This window comes from Hippopotamus amphibius, chromosome 17, assembly GCF_030028045.1.
Source record: "Hippopotamus amphibius kiboko isolate mHipAmp2 chromosome 17, mHipAmp2.hap2, whole genome shotgun sequence".
Lineage (NCBI taxonomy): Eukaryota > Metazoa > Chordata > Mammalia > Artiodactyla > Hippopotamidae > Hippopotamus > Hippopotamus amphibius.
Window position 1 is genome coordinate 2,365,495 of NC_080202.1, and position 14,989 is coordinate 2,380,483.

A 14,989-nucleotide genomic window follows, 5' to 3' on the forward strand; every position below is an offset into this window, starting at 1 on the left:
ATGAAGTATTTAAAGTACATTTTATCACAATAAATAAGGTGGAAGACAAACCAATAAATGTTTAATGTGACAGAATATGAAAGATTTACTGATATGGTTTCAGATTCCACACAGTAACTAACCTTAAAAAACTTACCACTTGTCTGGTTTGGGTGTGATATCAAAGAACATCCAAAAATATGTTAAAAGGCTATTATAATACCCCCTCCCCTCCCTTTTCCAAATATATATCTACATGAGGTTAGCTTTTTTTCATAAACTTCCATCAAAACAACATTTTGCAAGATTGAATGCAGAAGCAGAAATGAGAATCAAGCTATCTTCTTTTTTTTTTTTTTTTTTTGGCACACGGGCTTAGTTGCTCCGCGGCATGTGGGATCTTCCTGGAGCTGGGATCGAACCCGTGACCTCTGCATTGGCAGGCGGATTCTTAACCACTGCGCCACCTAGGAAGCCCGTCAAGCTATCTTCTTTTCAGAGACTGAAGAGGTCTGCAAAAATGTAAAACAAAGCCACTCCTCAAATTTGTTTTATTTTGGAAAACACATCATAAAAATGTTATTTACATTAATATTTGGGTTTATATTATTTTTAAATAAGTATCTTTTAAATTTCCCCATTTTAATATTTAATATGGTAAATATCAACATATATAACCCACATAAGCAAAAGCTCTTTGGAGTCCCAAATAATTTTTAAGAGTCTTGAGACCAAAACATTTGATGACCACTGGCCTAGGGAATTAGGTCATCTTTAGACTGACTAGCATTAGTGCCCTACAGCAAGTCACACCAGGGCCCTGCACTCCTTCCACAGACTCTGGCCCTATAAGGTATGGCTTTGACATGATGTTTTTATCAAATGGACCAAGGTTGTACCAATCAAATCCCCCTCCAGGAATCTGACTTGAGAACATCAACTATTGCAAAGTGGCCAGAGTAGGAGTCAAGCTGAGCCAAAGCACGTGCCGGAGAAGTTACCGGGTAGCAGAGAACACCAGTCTAAATACAGACCAGACAGGATGCAGAGAGATGTGGAGCCCAGAGACCTCGAAGGTCCCCAAGACACACCAGGAACTGCCTAGGCTCCCATTCCTGGCTCCAAAATCAGCCCCGTGAGAAGGCCTGTACTTCTTTCCTCCTCTTTGGATACCTGTTAAAACTGCCTACACAGTCTCACAGCAAGTCCTCTTTGCTTAATACAGGTGGAGTAGGTTTTTACATCTTAGAATCACAAGATCTTAAGTCCCAAAGTAACGATACAAACCTTGGAACAATCCAAATGTCACGTCCATCAACTGATGAATAGATAAAATGGGGCACATTATATAACGGAATATTATTTTGCCACAAAAAAGAACAAAGCACTGATATAAGCTACAGTTTGGACAAACTCTGAACCATAATGCTAAGTAAAAGAAGCCAATCGTAAATGACTGATGATTTCTTTCATATGAAAGCCCAGAGCGGTCAGCTCTACAGCAACAGAAGCAGAGCAGCAGTCACTCAGGGGCACTGGGTGGGGGGGAGGGGGGAATAGTGGGTGATGGCTGAAGTGGATGGGCTTCCTTTATTGTTCATTGCCGTAAAACATACACCATATAAAAGTCACCATTTTGGCCATTTTTAAGGGTACCTTTCTGTAGCATTATGTACAAGGGTGAGTCAAAAATTACCCACAGTCTGGCTGTACAATCTCCTTGCCTTTCAATACACGTTGTCCATCTGTCAACATGCTTTTGTATTCCCTCATTAGAAAATATTTTAGGCTGACCTACGAGCCACAAATGCACCGCTATCTTTGCTTCTTCATCAGAAGTGAATCTTCGTCCTCGCAGGGCTGCTTTCAGGGGACCGAACAGGAGAAAGTCCAATGGAGCAAGATCAGGACTACAGGGAGGATGCTTTAACACCTCAAAAAGATGTTTTTGCAGTGTCTACAGTGTGGGCATAAGTGTGCAGACGTGCATTGTCACGCAAGAGCACAACGCCCTTGGACAGCAGTCCCCTGCGTTTAATCCAAAGTTTAGGCTTCAGCACAAACCTTTCGAAACCTAAGGCTGTTGTGGATTATTTCATAGGCAGAGCCATGGCTGATGTGCAAATGATTTGCCACATAATCCACTGTCACTCATCTATTCGACAGAATCATTTCACGTTTACACTCAATGTTGTCATCAGCCATGCATGGGTGTCTGGCTCCTTCTTGATGGCTAACACTTGTGTGACCTTCCTTGAACTTCTGTATCCATTCATACACACTTCTTTGCAACAAAACACTTTCTCCATACTGCACACAAAGTCTTCGATAAATAACGGCACCAGGTACACCCTCAGATCACAAAAAACAAATCACTGCACACTGCTCTTCTTTCGTGCAAATCACAAGTGGGGCATCCAGTTTTGCTCTCACTGCAGTTACACATGAACTAATGTAACACGTTCCCACCTGCACAGCATTGACTGGGGAGACAGTAGCCTTGAAAAAGCACTGATGAGATAGTGTGGCCAGCACAAGTTTTAATATAAGCAGAGTGCGGAGAATTTCTGACTTGGTCTCGTACATTTACATTGTTGTGTAACTATCACCCCCATCCATCTTCAGAGCATTTTCATCTTCACCAACAGAAACTCTACACCCATTAAACACTAGCTCCCCGTTCCCTCCCCCAGCCTCTAGAACCACCATTTGTCTATTTGAATGTCTATATGAATTTGCTTTGTCTATATGAATCTGACCCCTCTAGGAACCTCATATAAATGGAATCATACAGTATTTGTCCTTTTGTAACTGGTTTATTTCACTTAGCAGAATGTCTTCAAGGTTTATCCACGTGGTAGCATGTATCAAAACTATATTCCTTTTTCAGGCTGAATACTATTCTGTTGTATTGGGGTTTCTTTTTGACGTGATGAAAATGTTCTAAAATGGACTGTAGTGGTATCTGCATGTATCTCTGATACACTAAAAACCATTAAATTGTACAATTTAAATGGATGACTTGTAAGGTACATAAATTATATCTCAATTAAGCTTTTCAAAAAAAATTACCTAGCCAAAATCAAACAAGCAAAAAAACTATACAACGCAACCACAAGATTTAAAAATGATTGTGCTGCAGTCCAAGTTAACATATTCCATAGTTCATGAATTCTGATATCCACATGTATTCATATCTTAAAAATTCTGAAGTCAATATCCATCTCACAATCACTGGCATTTTATCATTTCATGAGCAGTACTTTTCCTTTAATCTTAGTTTAGAGGTAAATAACAGCATCTTATAAGCAAAGGCATCTTTTTACAGAAATACAGTATTAGAGAGTTAGTACATCCAGGATTATGTTTCTGTCCTCTCTCCCCAGAAAGGTTTTTGTACCTTTAATTTGTTCTTTGACTCTTAGGATAAGGCAAGAAAATTAAGGACACTGATATTCTCAAAGTGATTTCCAATCTGAGGTCCTTTAAAAGACCAGGTAACATTTGCAGGACTTTGAAGAAACCTAACAGAAACACATACACAAACGGACGAAGGACACCTTCCCAAGCATAACCCCCAAAAGCACAAACGGTAAGACTGTTATCTCTGACTGAGAGAAAAATTTATTTTTCTGTAAAGAAAAAAAAAAAAAAAAAACCCTAAAATGGCAAACCGTAAACCAGAAAAAGCACAATAGCAAAATTCTGATATACATACACATCTTACAAATCAATAAGAAAAAATGATCACAACAGAAATACAAGACATGACAGAAATATGGGATTAATGAAGGAAATAAAATTAATGAAGTAAGTCAACTTCAATAATGACAGAAAAGTAAAACAAACAAACTGGCAAAATATTAAAAAATGCCTAGTGTTGGTGAGGGTTTGGAGAAAAAGGTCCTGTTTCACAGTTACTGGTGTGTATGCAAAATAGGTACAAATTGCTTTCTAAAGAAGAATGGCAATTTATACAGCATCAGCCTTGAAAATATGCATATCCCCTACCACAGCAATTCCATTTCTAGGAATTCATTTGGTTATTCAATACAGACATATCCAAAGATGAATGCCTGAGTATGTTTATCAAGGAATTGTCCTAAATAGCCAATACACAAGCTTAGAAAATTGTTTTTTAAGAAATTTAGCTATGGGGACTTCCCTGGTGACACAGTGGTTAAGAATCCACCTACCAATGCAGGGGACAAGGGTTCCATTCCTGGTCTGGGAAGATTCCACATGCCACAGAGCAACTAAGCGTGTGTGCCACAACTAGTAAGTCCACGCACCTAGAGCCCGTGAGCCACAACTACTGAAGCCTGAGCACCTAGAGCCCATGAGCCACAACTAGTAAGCTCACGCACCTAGAGTCCGTGAGCCACAACTACTGAAGCCCGAGCACCTAGAGCCCATGCTCCACAACAAGAGAAGCCACCACAATGAGAGGCCCACACACCACAATGAACAGCAGCCCCTGCCTGCCACAACTAGAGAAACAAAGACCCAAAGCAGTTGGAAAGAAAGGAGAGGAGAGAAAGAAGGGGGGGGGGAGGGGAGGGAGGAAGGGAGGGGGAGAGAAAGAGAGAGAGAAAGAAAGATTAATTTAGCTAAGGAAAAATTTCATTTAGAACATGCCACAAAAAAAAAAAGTTCTTATAAATGAGAATGTTTTGTTGTATACAAGTCTGATTTGTATATACCATTACTACTTGATTTTTCATGTATGTCTATCATATCTTCACAAGACTTTAGGGCCAAAGGCAGAAATGTCACATACATATTCAGCAAACATCTACTGAGTAGTATATACTGTGTGCCAACACTGCTCTACACGCTGGCACAGAATGGGACCACGACTGGCATCTTATTTTGAAGTGACATAGACAATAAGTAACCATAAAATACTATGATAAAGTGCTATAAATAAAACAGGATGGGAGAAGGGAAAGGGAGATATGTCTGGCAGGTAGAAAGCCAGTCTCAGCTAGGATGACCGTATGCCCCGATTTCCTGAAACAGACCCAATTTACAACTACTATCCCAGTGCAATTATTAACTATGCTCCATTTCCTTCTCAAAACTGTCCCAGTTTGGGTAATAAATTATGTTCTAAGATGACTTTTGAGCCAAAGCCTTGAAAAGACAAGAGCATTCAAAGGAGAGAAACTAGAGAAGCCCTTAGGCAAAGCAAGGAGGCTGAGGGGGAGTGAGGGAGAGGGTGAGGAGGCCAGGCCTGAGACTGGGCGTGGGAAATTCTCGGGGTTCTGCTGCTAAGTGTGTGACCTTTATGTCACAAATACTTTCTAGAGAATTGTCATTCAATTTAATCTTAAAACAAAACTTAGAGAAAGCAACTTTTAAAATGCTATGTGGTACTAGGTAACATATGAACATTTTAAATAAACAGACCATCGCACTACTCACTGCACTGTCCCTGCTGCAGGAGCAGCAGCAGGGCCGGAGTCAGAAGACAGAACCAGCTGCCTCCCAGACTGCTGCCTGCCTGCTCCCACCCAAGGCATGGAAGCCAGAAAATCTAAGAATTGCAAGGTTTTAAGATTACCCAACTAACACTGATTTTACAGATCAGAAATCGGAAGCACAGAGAAATCCAATAATTTCCCTATATCACAAAGTTGTCGGTGGCAAAAATGGGAGAAGCTAGTGTTTTCCATGATGCTGTGTAGCTGTCTCGGCAGGCAGTAAGCTCCTCTGAGGAGCTGAGATGTGTGGTGAGGCCACCCATCAAAACCACCTGGGCAGCACCCCTCCACACACCTGCACTTGCTAGTGGAGGGGAAAGTCAACACAAGGGGGATGAGGGTGTCTGTTTTGTTTTCGTTTTTGGAAACAGGTATGATATGTATGATTTAAGAGTTTCTCAAAGTCCCATAGGATACAGAGGGAAAAATCTCCCTTCTCACCCTTGTCCCCAGCCTCTACTTAGTTCTCCTCCCAGAAGGCAACCAAAGTTCCTAGGTTCTGGAGTATCCTTTAGAAACAGCCTTCTCTCTCTCTCTCTCTCTCTCTCTCTCCCACACACACACACACACACACACACACACACACAACACACAACACACTTTGCCCCTACATAAATGGAAGCATAGTAGATATATACTGTTCTATATCTTGCTTTTATTACTTAACACTTAATACATTTTGACAATCATTTTCATGAGTCCATAAAGAGCTTCTTCATTCTTTCTATTGTAATATATTCACTGTCTGAATGAATGAATGTTCACAAATATCTTATACGTTTTCCAAGCAACTGTGATCTACACCCCTAAGAAATGCTTATGTGATCTATCTCTGAGCTCTCCTCCCAACTCAGAGATCCTAAGTAAATAAAGCTATAAATGGAATGGAGAGGCAAAAGGAAAGATCTTAGCTCAAGGACATCCAAATTTTTTTCCACCAGTGGCCCACAGGATGAGAAATCTATGCGGTATCATGTTGTTTTGGGGTTGTTTCGTTTTCATTTTCAGCAATGGTGAGTCCTGAGTTCAACACACACACTCAATGTCACTCAAGTATAAGTCAAATGATTTGTCTGTTTCCCTTTTATCATAACCAATCCTTCAAGATGTCCTAGTTTTCTGATGATTTTAGTGAAATTTAACTTAAATTATCTTTAAAAAAAAAAAATAAAGTCAGTTACTATCAGCCCAACACAGGTGGTAACAAAACATCAGCAAAACTAGAGATCAGCCCTTACCAGGATACAAATTTATGGGTCAAAGCGGGCCCTACCTCACAAGAACTGCAACTTGGAGCTCTCTATGACCTCCTTCCTCAAAACTTAATCCATGATATGCACAGCAATAGTTCACACCTTTTTGTTTTTTAACCAACACTCTTTCCTCAAACATTTGACATGGAAGCCAAATGTATAAAATACACAAAGAAGAAATACTTTGATTCAGGGAGAACAAGGAACCTAGGTCTGTCTTTTCAGGCCCTTCCCCGCGCACCCCCCACCCCCCCACCTCCCCGCCCTGGCTCACCAAGACACCTCCACAGAACACTTGACAGTTTGAAAACAACTGAAGTAAAAGAACTGGGTTTAAAGTGAAGGCTGAAGGAGAAGGGAAAACCTTAAATGGCAGTTTCCACTTTTAAGTTCAGTACATAGCTCCAAAACTCATTAACCCATAGTTAGTTGCATGCTTGACTCACGGACTATAAAAATTCCATGTAAAGTTTAAGAAACCTGGTCAAAGCTTTCTGTGCAACTCCCTCATATCATAAACATATATAATTGTATTTTAGAATGAAAATACTATACTGAAACTAGATGTCGTTGTTGTAAGTGACAAGAGCACTTTTTTCCCCCAAGAAACTGATCTTTACTCAACAAAGCTCTACACAAGTGGAATCTCACGCCACCTTGGCGCCAGTCCCCAGCACCACATGGTAACAAATGGACAGACCCTGGAGCCTGCAGGAAGAAGAGGATGCGAGGGAAGGAGGGATGTGGGAATGAGAGGGACTGCAGATGGAGGCCAGTCAGAGTCTGCAGCCCCGGGCAGGGGAAAAGGTTGAGAAGCTGAAACTTCACTGTGCAAAAATCAACCAAAAAATAAATTTAAAAATTAAATAGTTTTCTTAATTAAAAAAAGAAAAAAGATAACTAGAACCAGGCTCCCGCTTCCCTGAGGGTGGTTGGAACCCCCCTTCCTGGATAGAGAAGGGGTAACCAATCCGATCAGACAGCCAATCCACACACCCCAAGACCCAGCAGAGGATGAACAAGAGCCCACTTTAGCTGAATTTTAGAGATAAACACAGAACTAGCCTCCACCATTTTGCAAACAGGTCATAAAGTACAGTAAAATGAAATCAGTCTATTTAAGTTTCTCTTTGAATCTTCCCATATTAACATAATAAAGACACACACATTTACTCAACAGGAAACTTATCTTGCAAAACAAAATTTCAAATGCAATGCTGAAGAAAAAAAAAATCCCTTCTCACCAGGAACTCCTGGCTTTTGGCCTACAATCTTTGCATAACCAAAATGTACTTGGATAGGTTTTCAAGGTGGCCTAAGCTATCCTGGAAAAAGAGCTAAAAATAGACTTCACTGTGGCAGGACTGCAGATGCCACTTTAGATGAGCAAGAACAACTCCACTAAGGGTCACAACAGACTCCACCCAAGGGTCACAACAGAGGTGAAGTCCACATTTCACCACGGCAGCAAAAGGACACAATTTTCTTTTAAACGATCAAATAATACTTTTTGATACAAAAGCATGGCATAGGGGAATGGCCTCTATGACACTGGAACATTAGACACTAAACCGAGGCAAATCAGGTCTCACTAATTCTCACAAAGCAGCTCAAAAGCATGTGAGGCAGGGAGAGGCTAAGGACCACCCCCTGGGGTATCCCAACCACCTAAGAGTCTCCCGGCAGGCAAAGGTGTGGAGAAAGCCCATCTGAGCCTATCCCAGGGTCCAGCCTCCAGGAGAGGAGACAGAGGCTAGAACCATTCCAGTGAATTCTGTAATGTGTATGAGATCCGAGTGGTGCTAAACTGGAACATGATTTCTCCTGTGAAATAATCTAAAGCATTCTTCCCTTTGGGGGGAGGGGAAGAAGAGGTACTCTGAGGGAATGCCATTAACAAGCTGTTTTATTTGTGGCCTCTTCTGACATAATGACATCTCACTTAGAAGACAGGAAGGGGAGCGAAAGAAAAAGACCATTTAGTCTAGACCACCCCAACCCCGATAAAGCATGACACTGAAAGGAACACATTAACATGTGCACAATCATTTGATTAATCTAAGAATACAATAAACAATTCTTGAATGAAAACAACAACACTACTCTATTCCTACCTGAGGTGAGAAAGAAGTTTCCCGAGACGGCCGCAGGAGGCAGACGACTGAGAACTCTGTGGTAGAGCTGCACTGTATTGACCTAATTCCCTAAATTGAGCAATATTCACTCCAGCTATAAGAATGAATATATTTCAAAGTCAAAATGGACAACTATGGGGACTTCCCTGGCGGTCCAGTGATTGGGACTTTGCCTTCCAGTGCGGGGGTGCAGGTTCAATCCCTGGTCGGCATGCATGAGCTCACCTAAACCACTAGTTTCACTATTACCCCTAAATAAGGCTTTGGAGAGGCTAAGTAACTTCCCCAAGGTAATTTTTTTAGTTCAGAGCTTTCTTAAAGATCCTGTTTTACTGCCTCCCCTTTGACCCACTAAGACAGACTGCTAAAGGTTAGGAAGCAAAATAAAACAAGCTAATGAACAGACTCTACTTCTAAGGTATACATCAAAAATAAAGTAGAAAAAAAAGCAACTGACTTAAAATGTACTGAATTCTATATCAAAGACAAATAAAAAATAAACAAAACCACCAGAGACCTGTGAGGGCAGGGACCATCTCTTCTCTACATACATGGCCTCTCCAGCACCTAACAGTCCTTAGCTTTCAACACACCCATCCCAACAGCAAGTCTTATGCTTCCTTCCATGCCCACCCCCGCAACGGCCCCCATACTTCTCCATCTAGACTACCCCCAACCTCCTCTCTTGCTGCAGAAACTCCTAATTGGACTTCCCACTTCCATACTTTCTCCACTCAACAAGCCAAATGTGTTTTAAACCAGAAATCAGAACATGTCACTCTTCTGCTCAAGACTCCTCAGGGGCTGCCACACACTTCAAACAGAATACAGACTCCTCAGTGGGGCCCTGGAGGCCCCACCTCATCTGCCTGCCTCTGCGGCCTGCCCCCCAGGAGCACCGCCCGCACACCCCCCGCCACGACTGCTCAGGAGGCCCCAACTCGAGCTTCCTTTCAGCTCCCTCACCCAGTGCCAGGCCCTTCCGTGCCTCAGGCAGTTGTCCTTCTTTACTCTCCGCCTGGAATGCTCTTCCTGGCTCACCTCACTCCTCACACTTAGGTCTCAGTTCAAATGCCATCTTCTCAGGCCTTTCCCAGCCACCCTCCAGTTACCCTTTTGGTTTCTTTATAGATTAATCATAGTCTGAAATGCACTCGTTTTACTTATACTGTCTTCCCCCATGGGAAGAATACAATTCCCTGTTTGATTCCCTACTATATTTGTTAGATAAAAGAAATAAGAAATGTGCAGAATTTGAAGGAAAGTTTCAAAATTTACTGAAGAACATAAAAGTCTATTTGAACAAAAGGATAGGAAGTACACATAGGTGTCAATTTTCCTAAAATTAACCTATGAATTCAATATTGCCAATCACTAGTCAGTATTCCCCATAAAAAATCTCAGCAAGAGTTCTTTTTGAACCTCACAGAATAATTCCAAAGTTTATCCAGAAGAATACATAGACCAGAACTGTCAAAGTCTGGAAAAAAAAAAAAAAAAAAAAAAAAAAGCAACGAACAGATGACTAACCCTACCAGTATTAAGATTATAAAACAATAGTAATTTAAAGGATATGATAACATAGGAAGAGATCAAGAAAATTTAGCAGATTAGAAACAGTTCCAAACATACATAGTAAATGATAAAAGGTGCAAATCTAGGAACTGGGGCAAAGGCTGGGTTATTCATCAAATGGTTCTGACACAACTGGTTATTTCGGGGGGAAAAACACATACCTCTATCCCCCCCAAAATATATGTCTACCTCATTTCCTATACTAGAAATAAATTCCAGATGGACCCCCCCAAAATCAGGAGTTTAAAAAAAGGAAAAGAAAAAGCAAAGAAAAAAAAAAATAAAAAATTAAGATCTAGGAACTTCTTTGTTCTAAAAATACAAAAAGGTATACAATCAGGTCTTCCTCTCACTCATGTGCCTCTCAGTTCTTCTTCCTACAACAAGCAACAATACCAGTTTCTTGGGTTTTCTTTCAGAAATATTCTGTTATAAAAAACAAATATGTATATATTATTTTTCCTCTTTAAAACAAGCAGTAATATACTATACTTAATATTCCTCACTTTTCTTTTTCACTTTAATAGAGGTGACTATTTTAAATTTTAGAGTAAGGAAGGTCTAAGTAGAGCATGAAACCCAGAAGCCACATATAGACCAATAATAAAGACAGCTAACACTGAGTTTTTACTTACCATGTACCAGCCACTATGCTAAATGTTATTTACATTATCTCCATTTCCATTCTACAAATAAGGGAATTAAGGCTTAGAGAGGTTAAGTAATGTGCCCCAGGTCACAGAGCCAGCACAGTCCCAGTTGGATACATCTGACTACATAAGACTACAGAAGAACAGCTGGGGGGTGGGGGATGTACACAAAGATGAAAAAAGTGGGGAAAAAAAAAAGAAAAAGTGAAAACCCTAATAGGCAATGAGCTCTTCAAGTCAATCTGAAAAACACCAATAATCCTATCAAAAAATAACCAAAGAACAAAAGCAGATAATTTCTAAAAGAAATACAACTTCCTTCATTAAAAAATGTTCACCGTCAATAGTGACTGATAGGCCAATCAGAATCACTTTTTTTTCCCACTTCTTAAATCGGCAAAATGTTTTAATGTGTAATATCCAGTGCTGGCCAGGGTCTGAGGCACACCCATACATTGTGATAATATCCATCTAAATCTACACTGTTCACGTAACTGCAACTCTACTTTAGAAATCTATGCTATATAGGTGCATGCACAAATATACAAAATAAGTACACACACACACAAATAATTCACTACAGCTCTCTTTTTCTGACAAAACACTAGTGGCTGCAAACTGATTAAACAAATCATTGTGTTTTATAAGTGGAATACTATGTAGCTGTTAATTATAGCAGTGACTCTAAAAATACCAACATGGAACAGCAGTATACAAAAGACAACATATTATGGTCCCACAATACAATTACATGCACACAGAAAAAAAAAAAACTGAAAGAATACACAACACTGAGCAAATTACATCTAGGAAGTGGTGCTTTCGATTTCTTTATATACTTCCATATTGTACTTCTGCAAAATAACATATTACGTATAATAAATAAAAGACAAGTAAAGATTTCAAAATAACATATCCCCCTTCACTCACTAAAATGGTTTTGTGTAAATACACAGTAACTTCTCCTTCCATCCCTCTCCTCCTGCTCAGTTCCTGCCCACCCTGCTTCCATCCTCCCTTCCCCCCTCAATCCTCCCTCCCCCCATTTACACACACACACACACACACACACACACACACACACACACACTCAGTTAATGTTCTACACACTGCCTACTTCTGGTATATTTATACTGTGTATATTTTAGGCTGTAACTCTTAGAAAGCACAAGTTTTGGTTTCATTCCAAGTACATAAAAGTTACTGTTATTCAAAACTGAATTAAAAGTACTTAATCAAAAGTAATACAAAGTTAAAGTAAAAAAAAAGTAATACAAAGTTAAATGTCTTTGAACAGGAGTTCAAAGGCATGATGATTACTACTTAAAACACTTCAAAATTATACAAATCAATATGCTATTGCCAAGGGAAATGAACTGCTGAAAACAAATTACTCTGACGCTAAACTGTGTATGACAACAAAAATGTCAAGAAGAGCCTAACAGATAAATAAAGTATGGGGGGGGAGAGGAAATCCATAAAAGTGACCCTCCTAACAAATGAGTCAAATTTTCCTAGAAAAACATAACCTCAATTTATTCTGGTTTAATTTCAGTTTATTCATGTATAAAAAAGAAAAACAAAACACCCCAAGTTTTATTCCCCAAGTAGAAACTGTGGGGGGTGGAGGGGAGGAGACTGAAATAATTTTGTAATCTTAGCTTTTCTCTTCCTTTGCTCTTGACTAATCTACTCAAAAGTTTAACTTTTGATATAAAACTAGTCAAGTACTATTCTTTCAAAGGGGTCACTTCGAAGGGATTTTATAATAATCCTATAAACCAACTATTCCTAATTCACATTTTTTCCCTAGCACTAAAACAACTCCAAAATTCCCTGTATATATAAATTAACACACTTTTGTTCTAATATTAACTGGAAATACAAATAATCTGAGATGAACTGATCCCGCACTTTCTCCTTCTCCCAAAAATACCAGTAAACTGAAACACTTTTCTAAAGAAATTCTTTGAGAATTCACTGATAACAGACATTTTCTCTCACCGACACAGGTGAATTTCTACCTGTGTTTTAATTTCCAAAAGCTATTCATCAAGTTTCCACATGTGCAGTTACAACTGCACCAAGTAACTCTAGCAGCTTGGCTCCTTTTTATGCATTTGACAGATTTCTACTACACCATTCCTGGGAACAGGGTGTTATTCTGGGAGTGGGGGCGGGGGGAGGATCAAAAAATAACTGAGACACAGACGTGCCCACAATGGGCTTATGGTCTGCTGGGGACTCAATGGACATGTACATAAATACCTTTGATGTTATAACAGAGGCATGAGAGAAGCATTAAGAATTTCCAGACCAAAAAAACACACGTCTTCAGAGCAGAGGGAGGAGGAAGGAGACTTCCTGGATGAAGTGATATGTGATCAAAACCCCTCAAAATATAGGCAGTATGTAGGTGTGGTAAAGTCTGGAAGATTTGGGTAAGGAAACAGCATTCCAGAAAAGGGCACAGAATGGGAAAAACAACAACCCTTCTTTGCAACACAAAATAGGCATATTATTTAACAGCCCAAATGGAATTAAAAAAAAGAAAATGCCACGCTTCAGTATTCATGTGAGGACGTTAGTTTAAAAAGAATAATATGCCTTTTCCTTTCAAATAAGTTTTATGGCATGAGTACCTATAGAAAACTAACATCATATACGAACTTTTCAACATGCCATTAAAAGGATAGTTCATGTTCACACTATTTATCTAAGCTCTCACATAACAACTGAAGTTTCTCATACTTTAAAAAAGTCCAGAAGTTTGAGATTAAGTGAAGCAAGCAATAATTAATACATAAAATAATTTAACCTATATTTGTATCTCAGAGGTACCTAACCATTGTCATAATAAAATTTCCATCACTGTAACACTTAAATTCCATGAAATGTCAGTAGGTCCAGATAACCTTGAAGACATTTTTATTTAAGAAGATATTCATCACAGCAGATTAAAAATGAAACAAACTAATAATTCCCAGTGATCATATTACTGATGTAGATCAATACCAATTTTTTTTTCAAATTATATTTTCACTGCAAGAATGTAAAGTTAAGGAAGTACCTAAATTCAATACCTGAGTGACTGCTCATTCCCCACCTACCCCAATTTTTGTTTCAAGGAGTGTCGATCATCACATTGAATCACCCACGGATGGTATGGTAGAACAGAAGCAGCTACCCTGGACGGCAGAAGACTGGAGTCTGCTACTGGCCAACAGCCATAATTTAGGGCAGACCCCTTCAATTCAATGACCCTCAGTTTATTCACCAGTAAAACAAGACTAGATAATCTATGTGACTCTACATTCTATAACTCTATAAATTATGAGCATTTTATTTTAACCAACTTAGATTTGTCTTTGAGATTACCATTAAGTAAAAGTAACCGCAGAACACATGGAAGAATCAAACTGAAGAACTCCCCAGGAACATTCCCATGGCTTTGTATGGTCTCATTTTCACATGCAAAGAGAATTCCCCCCTTCCCGTGCGCCATCCCCCCCCCACCAAAAAAAGTTGTATCTGAAAACAATCCAAGCAATATCCAAGTAATATTTTGACCACACAAGCTTCTGGGGTAGAAAAAAATGGTAGAACAGTAAAAATGTTCAAGGAAAACCACCACCACAAGAATACCAAAATAAAAAACAGATGGTCTACATATAGTTAGTGCTACATGACAGAAGCTTTCATATCTTTTCAATACTCCTAAGAAGTCCTGATAGAAAAAGAATGTTTTCTTAACCACCTATCTAAATGTATTTTTGCATCCTCACACCTGAAAAAAACAAAGTATCAGACAACCTACAGACAATTCTTTGTGCACATAACTGATCTGGTCAAGTTTATACTTTTATAGCATTTAGTAACTAAACATAAGGCACACCACACCGCTGAAACAA

General features: G+C 39.4%; 1 protein-coding gene across 17 annotated transcripts in view; it reads right to left on the bottom strand.

Moving 5' to 3' along the window:
- The window catches only part of NCOR1 (nuclear receptor corepressor 1), a 149,989-nt gene that overhangs the window by 131,769 nt on the left and 3,231 nt on the right, over positions 1–14,989 (bottom strand). The gene's annotated exons all lie outside the window — the stretch shown is intronic.